The 9329-nt window shown below is 31.9% G+C and overlaps 1 pseudogene; it reads right to left on the reverse strand.

The window, feature by feature from the left end:
* Positions 1-1944: 1944 nt before the first annotated feature.
* LOC25482976 (heat shock cognate 70 kDa protein 2-like) lies at positions 1945-4208 on the reverse strand (annotated as a pseudogene).
* Positions 4209-9329: the final 5121 nt, after the last annotated feature.

The raw sequence follows: 9329 nt of genomic DNA on the forward strand, positions 1-9329 counted from the left end.
AGCTCTCGAAACTTGGTAGAAACAGTGGCCTTGTACTTTCTATTATGTGTATGTATGTGTTCTATCTCTAATTGAGAGAAACTCTCCAGAGAATATATTCAATAAAATTCAACTGTTATTCACTTCATATACTATTATCAGTACTAGTTTCTATCAGAATGTCTGCCATGACGGCGCCTGAATAGGGTCACAATGTCGTATTTATAGTGAGGATTTACAGGGGAGGATCCCAAGTAAAAGAGTGGGCTTTCTTTGTTGGTATTTTTCTGCTTATTTGGTCTCATTGGTGAAAGAAAGATGGGAAGTTTGCTTCTATTGACAGATTTTGGATACAGAGTCAGGTTTATTGATTTGAAACGTTTTAAGGAAATAAGTTTGCTAAAAGGTATCTAGAGTGGAAATATTCATCGATCCGGTGCATACTATTTTTTCCTAAAAAAATGTTACATATTGTGTTTGTTTGTTAGTTTAATTAAGTTACCTCTAGAGATATGATTTATAAAGCATGACCTATTATGCCTTGGTGATTGTTGGTTAGTACTCATGGATAGTTGGCTATGTAATAAGTGAAATAAAAGGACCAATCAAATATAGATATAGCGGTTTGTTCAAATTTCACTACACAGCATGCTACTACAATGCTACTATAGCCGCTATTTGACAACATTTTACACCAAATAGCATATTGCAAAACAAGAGTGATTTGTCACATCATGAGTTGGAAAACTGTTTTCAGTGGTGATTAAACATTAAAAATGTTCTTGTGCAGGTTGAAGAAGTACACAAGTAAGAAATCATGACCCTGTGGAAATGTGATAACCAGTTCCAATGTAGCAGACTCGTGTTGCCAAGTCCCTTTCCCGTATGCGTAACTTGACCAACTTAAGTGAAAAGGTCCATCTTGCTAACCACTGAAAAAACATGAAGAAAAGAGATTTTGTTGATCCGAGCAATGCAACTGTAGAATCAAACATTAAGAAAACTCTGAAGAAGCTCGTATTTAACTTGAAAAAGTCTCCTCCGGAAAAAATTTCCCTTCCTTTCTATTAAGAAAAAATGTTCCTTGTATCAATACTATCTATTTATTTATTTTTAATGGACACATGGCAGAATTTTACCACATTTTCTCTGCTCTTTCAATCTTTATGCAACTCTATTGTATATACATGAACAAAAATGATCAACATAGGTATAGATTGATGCGTTTTCTTTTTCGCTGATATATATGAAGTGGAATGGAACTAACGAGGATGGTGTGGTGGCTTGTTCCTATTTTTTTTTTCCTTACTTCTTCCCTGATAGAGGAAACCACGGTGAGTGATTGCAAGTGACAACACTTCATTCTTGCTCCAGGATGTTAGGGACTTGTTTTGGAAGTTTGATTATAGCTGTGTATTATTTGTTTTTTGTTTCTTTTGCAGTTAAACATTTTCATACATAACTAGCTGAGTTGTGCTAGTAAGTTGGAATTTACAGGCTTTGTAGTTACTTGAATTGGAACTTATAGTCTCCCACATTGATAGGAAAGTTGATGAATCAAGACCTATGTAGCACTGACACGACACAAACGCATGTGACTATGTTCGATTAATCTATTTTTTCAAATTATTAGTGGTGTCAATGTGTCAATGTCATGTAAGCATTCACGTTCAAGCTTTATAGATCAAAACCAGTCCTATTACATAGTACTGTATTCAAAAGTTCATCATGATTTGGAAGACAAGGTCCATAGAAAGCTCAAATAAACCAAAAACGATTATTAACTAAAGCACAAGTGCCTGATAGGGATCTTGATTTGGAAGCAAGGTTTTCAAATATGCTACTAAAACTAGAAAACAAGACAGAAAACACAAACAATTTAAGCAACATGTTTCGTGCAAATTTCATCATAAACATCAATACTTTTTGATAATGATAATCAACCTAAATGTTTGTTGTGCTGAACAAAGAAGAGTAAAACTAGCCAGTCTTGACTACAAGGTTTTCGAACATGCTCTCGAGCTCCTTCAAATTACCCTCAAGAACATCTACTTCATTATGCTGGTTATTCTTCTTATCAAGCAAATTTGTAGCCACTGTAATTGCACCATTGATCTTTGTAACTTCTTTAGAAGAGAGTTTTAATTTGACATCCTTATTCTTCAGAGCATTTCTCAACTTGTAAACACAGTCATCTAATGCATTCATTACCTCCGCCTTCCTTAGGAATTTCTCATCTTCAGCACGATATTCCTCGGCTTCTTGAATCATTTTTTTAATTTCATATGCTGACAACCTTTCTTTGTCATTGGTTATTGTGATCTCGTTTGTATTGCCAGTGGATGTTTCCTTCACAGAAACAGTCAGGATAGCATTTTCATCGATAGCAAAGCATCCTTCAAAGGTCTGGCCACGGGGACCCGAAGTGCAAGAAAGAGTCAACATACCAAGCAAATTATTGTCACTAGCTCTTGCTCTCTCACCCTCATAAACCTGAATTTTCACATTGGCTTGGTTATCCTCATCTGTTTTATAAAGTTTTGTTTTCTTGACAGGAATGCTAGTGTTCCTATTAATCATAACATCCAGATATCTCCTTTAAGTGAGACACCAAGAGACAAAGGTGCAACATCTTGTATCACCAAGTTTGGAACATTTTTAAAACCTTCACTCAACAAAGCAGCCTGGACAGCTGCACCATAAGCAACAGCCTCATCAGGGTTGATGCTCATGCACAATTCCTTTCCCTCGAAAAAATCCTTCAATAGTTGTTGCACTTTGGGAATCCTAGAAGACCCACCAACAATGACAATATCATTTACACTACTCTTATTCATCTTAGCATCATCAAGACAACTCTCAACTATCTTCATACAATCCTTAAAAAAGTCCATGTTGATTTCTTCAAACTTGGAACGAGTAACCGATGAAAAGAAGTCAATACCGTTAAATAAACAATCTACCTCAATGGTAGTGACAGTAGTAAAAGAGAGTACCCTTTTTGCCCTTTCGCACGCAGTTCTCAATCTCCTCAAGGCCCTTGGGTTCCCAGTAATATCCACTTTGTTCTTCGTCTTGAATTCCTGCGCAAAGTAGTTGACCATTCTGTTATCAAAGTCCTCTCCTCCAAGGTGAGTGTTTCCGCCTGTGGCCTTAACTTGGAAGACCTTGTCCTTAATTGTTAGGATAGACACATCAAAAGTGCCACCACCAAGATCAAAGACAAAAATATTTCTTTCTCCAACACAGTTAATCCTCTTGTCAAGGCCATATGCAATAGCTGCAGCTGTCAGCTGTCGGTTCATTGATTACCCGTATAACATTAAGGCCAGCAATGGCACCTGCATCTATAGTGGCTTTTCGTTGAGAATCATTGAGATAAGCAGGCACGGTAACAACTGCATTGTTTACGGGAGACTAAAAATTTCTCTGCAACCTCTCGCATCTTTTTGAGAATCATAGACGATATTTCCTCAGCACAAAAGCGCTTTTCTTGACCCTTGTATTTAACAATAATCATGGGTTTGTCATTCACACCAATGACCTTGAATGGCCACAACTTTATATCATTTTGAACAAACAGAATCACTAAACTTCCTACTGATTAATCTCTTAGCATCTGAAAAAATAACAAAAATAATTATTTCCTGTCACACATTTTGTCCAGCCAAATAAAATGGATAGAAATCCTATATATAATAACAAAGGTTTTGTCACCGTGAGCTTAGCTCAGTTGGTAGGGACATTGCATAATATATGCAAGGGTCAGGATTTGGACCCCGAACAACCAACTTCTCCACATTTAAAATGTGTAATCTCCGGTCACTAGGCTACTAGACCAAAAAAATAAATAACCAAGGTTTTAAATAAAAGCTATTGATTGTAATTTGGAGATAGGCCGTGACGACATCATACTTTTGATGTCGTCTTAATCACAATGTATAAAAAATTGCGGCACAACTGTAACTGTTGTTTAAAACCGTGAAAATAATATTAAATGCATAAAGAGAGTAGAAATTTACCAAAGACGTGTTTTTGGGGTCGGAGGCAGCTTGACTCTTAGCAGCATCACCAATCAACCTTTGATCATTAGTGAAAGAAACAAAAGAAGGTGTAATTCTGTTTCCTTGGTCATTGTGGATAATCTCGACTCTATTCTGTTCATCAAGCCACACAGCAACACAAGAATACGTTGTTCCAAGGTCTATTCCAATAGCATTTTTTTCCATGATCTTTCAAGTAAACAAAAAGAAACTAAAGAAAGAAAAAAAAAACTCAAGTCAAAAGATTAGGAAAAAGCAAAACATTTCGGTTTTGATCAAAGCATAAATATGTATTTCTGTTTTTGAAAAACTAAAGAGTCTTGTGATTGTTTGGAAATTTCAAGGCATGCATACCTGATATCTGTAGCGATTATGCAACAACAATACTTGAGCGTCACGGTAAGTGTGTGTATGTGAAAAGTACCTCTTGCGTTGGAAATATATATATATATGTCAATACTTAATGTTTTGACACCTTAGCATATATTTACCTTTTCTGATTTTAACAGAAAATCCTAAGTAGATGAAAGAGAAACTAACTTTCAAAAAAATTGATATGATTTTGTAACAAAAAATTTATTTACATTGTTGTATTTAAACAATCTAAATTATCTATTATATACTATATATAAATATTTATACTATATATAAAGAAAATAACTCATTTTAGTATTTTTGGGTTGACTTTTTCTCTTTCTTAAATTACCTTCAACTTTAAATACAAATAATACATATAACAAATAGATAAGAGTAAATTCAAATATTAAAAAGAGTAACAAACTCAATCTTTATTGTCCACAATATATTAATTTTTTTTCCTTATCCTTTAATCTTTAAAAAGATAATTGAATTCAAAATTTTAAAAAAAAATTAACAAACACGATATGAATAAATGTCCGTTTTTTTTTCTTTAAATTTTTATGTTATAATAATGGTGTCATCGAAATAGATAAACATTCATTTCTTATAATTTGAAAGCAACACCGTTCATAATTTTTAAACTTTATCGCAATAAAAAGAGAGGAAAAACGGGTGGTGCCCATCTTTTTGCTAGTATAAATAAAATAACATCTTTAAACTCTTTTGGGCTGACTTTTTCTTTTTCCGAAAATGCTCTTAATTTTTAATACAAATAACACAATAAATAGATAAGAATAAATTTAAATATTAAAATAAAAGTGTAACAAACACAAATGTCCAGTTTTTTTCTTTATCATTTAAAAAAGTGTAACAAACTATATGATTGTATTTATACTTACTTTTTCAATATCCCAATTATACCCTTAAACACAACTTTATTTATAATAAAGATTGGTGTTGGTATTATTAAAAAAAAAATAAGAATTTAGATTTTTTTTTATTGTATCGTTAGTTTCATTGAAATAGATAATCATGGTTAGTTTGATTCATTATAATTTGAAAGCAAAAAACATTTATATTTTTACTTTTAATCAAATTAAAATTTCATATAAAAATACCGTTCATAATTTTCAAAAGTTAGCGCACTAAAAATAGCGAAAAGACGGGCACATCACTAGTTTTTTATAAATTGATTTTATTACGATAAACAAACACAAAATATATTTTAATTTTTTATAAAATCTCTAAATTATGGAATGTCAAAATGTTTTTTATTTTAATCTGTAACAAACAGGGCCTACAACATTTAAATGTTAAAGAACATTGTATTCATACCCTTGGCGTTGTTTATATAATGCTGGTTTTCTTAGTCGTGTTTGTTTGTAATTCTCAGATTCGATGTCTTGGACTGTATGACTAGAAATGGTTGTGAATGTTTGCTTGTGTTCGTCGGTGAGCTTTTGGATAGTGAATTTGTAACTGTGTTGGAGGTCGAGTTTATTTATCTAATCCAAACAACAAAAAAGTACATTTGTATTTTTTTTATCTAATAAATTGGTATTATTCTCAAAACAAACTTGTTTGTATAAAAAAATGATTAAAAAAATAACATTTTATAGGACTCAAATTAAAAAGATAAATATTTATTTTAGAAGAAATCAAATCATATTTAAGATAAATTAATAAATTTTAGGAGTTTCCTTCAAAAAAATATAAATTTTAGGAGACGACGTCGTCTAACCCACAGTCTTTCGTGTTGTAATCTCAAAGCTTACCACACAATCACTCCTTTCTCCAAAGCCTTATCTTCTTCTTCTTCTTATTTCCTCAACTTCAATCTCAAGCCCCTTCTATTCAAATAAATTCACAACTGTGATAATGATCTTTCTATTCAATCATTCAACTTCTTGTTAAAAATGAGTAATATCCCTTCCTTCCTCCAATTTAACAGTTTTTTAGTTACTTCCCTTTCTCATGAATGAGTTCATTGGAATTAGGTCATACATATCTATTATGACCATTTGTTACGGCCACTTTTCAAAGGTCTTTGACTTAACGGTGAAGTTTAGAATTTAGAGAGGTAAGATGTGTGCATGTGAGGTTAGAAAAAGACAGCGGAAGCTAGCAACTTCCATTACTCGTATACAAGCATATGTTAAGTCAGTGGAAATTCAAATGTAAGTGCAATCATTTTTAGGTCTGGCAAATAAATTGACACTTCGGGTACAGAGCCAGAAAAAGATTTGATATAGCTTCCTTTTCCGCAAAGAGTAGTGAAGACCAAGAAGATGGGTCATCAATAAATTTGTTGTTGTATTTTGCACGAGCTTCTTCGATGTGGTTTTTTCTCATTAAATGTAATTTCGTAGATAATATTCAATGTTATTTCTCATAGGGAGTAGCGCCTATAATGTATGATTAATGGATTATGTAAGATTAGAATTCCTTATTACACTCTTTGAGCAAATCTCATCATCTTGATGAACAAGCAATTGTGTTGGCCAAGAACTTTTGTTTCAAGGATATAATCTATATTTCGTAACATAAACATTTATGATTAACGGACTTTGTAAATAGGGTTTGTTTAAAGAAGCATTTGTTGTCAAAAATGGAAGATACAACTTATGTAAGAGGTAGAAAATTGTTCATGAAATGATTGCTAGAGGTTTACTTTAGACTAAAACTAGGTATGATGGTTACACACAACAAAGATGTACTATGTACGGTTAGGGTCAATTTGATCATATAGCTTTAAAAGTTTTTGAATTTTCAAGTCTTGAAATAATATCCTTCATTCTTCTTCCAATTGTATTATTGATCTGCTTCACCAACACCAACTTTAAAAAATTTAATCAGGCAGTGGTCATTTTTCGTGTTTCAAATAATAGACAATGTTGAAATTGCCATAATTCTCTGGATTCTAGAATACTTCACCTTTTATAGCTATTAGATTTTTCTTTCTTTCTTTCAGTTTGCTGTAATTTTCTTGTAGACCTGAAAAAATTCGAAACTTAAGCATATCTTGTAAGCATCATCTGAGTGGAAAAGGTGTTAAAGTTTCTAATATATCTTGTATGGTCATTGTTGCTCGATGAATTGGAGCCTTTCCTTGTGGTATGGTTTATGTTAATGGTGATTTGTTCATGAATCTCTATCTTATTGATTCTCAGTGATCATGTAACTTCATAAAATAATGAATAAAGTAAATATAACATATGACGATTTTATACAGGGCTCAAATGTAACTAGAGTTTTTGCATTATAGTTTTGAATCCTACAGATGTAACTTTTGAGATTATTATTTGTGCTCTTTTTGTAAAATTTGAGGTCAAATGTTTTCTTTGGAAAGGATGAAACATCATAGTTCCATTTCAAATTTCATTTCTATTGTTAAATAAGGTTGCAACTTCTGAATCTTATATTGGATTTTACAGTAGTTATAAGTCTTACATTTATAACTAACATCACATAGATCGGATCTTAAAAGTGATCAAAATGTGCATAACAGATAGCCTGGAAATTGGAACAGGAAATTTATCTCCAAACAGCTTATTACATGAAAGGTCAACCATTCTTATCATTGTGAGGGTGTCACTGTACTAAAATATTTGGTTTTGCTTATTACATGTTCGTTAGATCTGCGCTGCCATTAGGGAAGAACCGAAGTCTTGGCAACTCGTATTAGTTTTTTTTTTGTTTAATTCAAAGGCTTTCTCAATCCACATTTGGGAAAATGGGGATCAGGACTGCAACACATTATGGGTTCCAACAACTGAGCTACACATGATAGTGTTTTTTTTACTACACCTTTCAAGAATATATTCATTTTCCATCTCTCTCTCATAAAAAAAAATATACCAACTTTTTGTTTTAGTCCCTCTAAAAAAATTCTTCAACTTTTAGTCTCTATAAAATTTTCAATCACCACTTTTGGTCTTTATTTTTAAGTCAATTTTTGTATTTTTTTTTTTAATGAAATTGTGCATAAATGTGTAGAATATTGTAAAAATCTCTCCAAAAAAACTTAGAATTTTTTAATAAAATATAAATTAAATATAAATTTTTAACCGCAAAAAATATAAAAATTCATATTTAATTCATGTTTTGTTAAAAAATTCAAATTTTTATTGGGAGAGATTCTTATAATATTATAAATTTTACTGCAAAATTTTATTTAAAAATATACAGATGAAAAACTGTTGAAGGACTAAAAGTTGAAGAAAAAAAAATTTAAGATGGACTAAAATGAAAATATAATTTTTTTTTTTGAAGTAATATATATATTATTTGACAAGTTATATATGTATATATTGAGGGCATATCAGGTGAGAGGATGATATGAGTAAATAAAAGCCCTGGGATCTAAATCAATGACTAATATCAAAACTCTTATTTTAGTGACTGCCATGCTTGATTATTTTCCCTTAATTTCATTCCATTCTTAAACGTGTGTCTACTCATCTTCATCCTCAGACCCATTCCCATGATCCAAGCAATTTTTTCAATCCCCCTCTCACATCGACATAACAAAGGATAATCAACTGACGGTCTTTGAAACGGAAAGATCGAAAGTAGCTGAGATGGGAAACCTTAATATTTGAATCTCGTTTCCGAGAAGCTGAGAAGATCTGCGACGACTCCGGTGTTCGTCGTTGGTGTTCCTATCTGTCGGAGTTCGTCGTCGGAGTTCCTGTTCGCCGGAGAAAGATTTATTTCATGGTTGTGATTGATTTTGGATGAGTTTTGATGTTCTTGAATCTTTTAACAATACATTTTATATTGGATCTGGATTTACGTTCTTCAAAACTATAGATTTTTTTCTTAATTTATTTATTAATTACATAAAAATTTGACGATCTGCATAACAAATTGGATTATGTTGAGTTAGACATGGATTCACACTTGAACACCACAAATTTTTCTTTAATTTATTGAAGATGAGTAGAC

Source organism: Medicago truncatula, chromosome 1 (genome assembly GCF_003473485.1).
Source record: "Medicago truncatula cultivar Jemalong A17 chromosome 1, MtrunA17r5.0-ANR, whole genome shotgun sequence".
NCBI lineage: Eukaryota > Viridiplantae > Streptophyta > Magnoliopsida > Fabales > Fabaceae > Medicago > Medicago truncatula.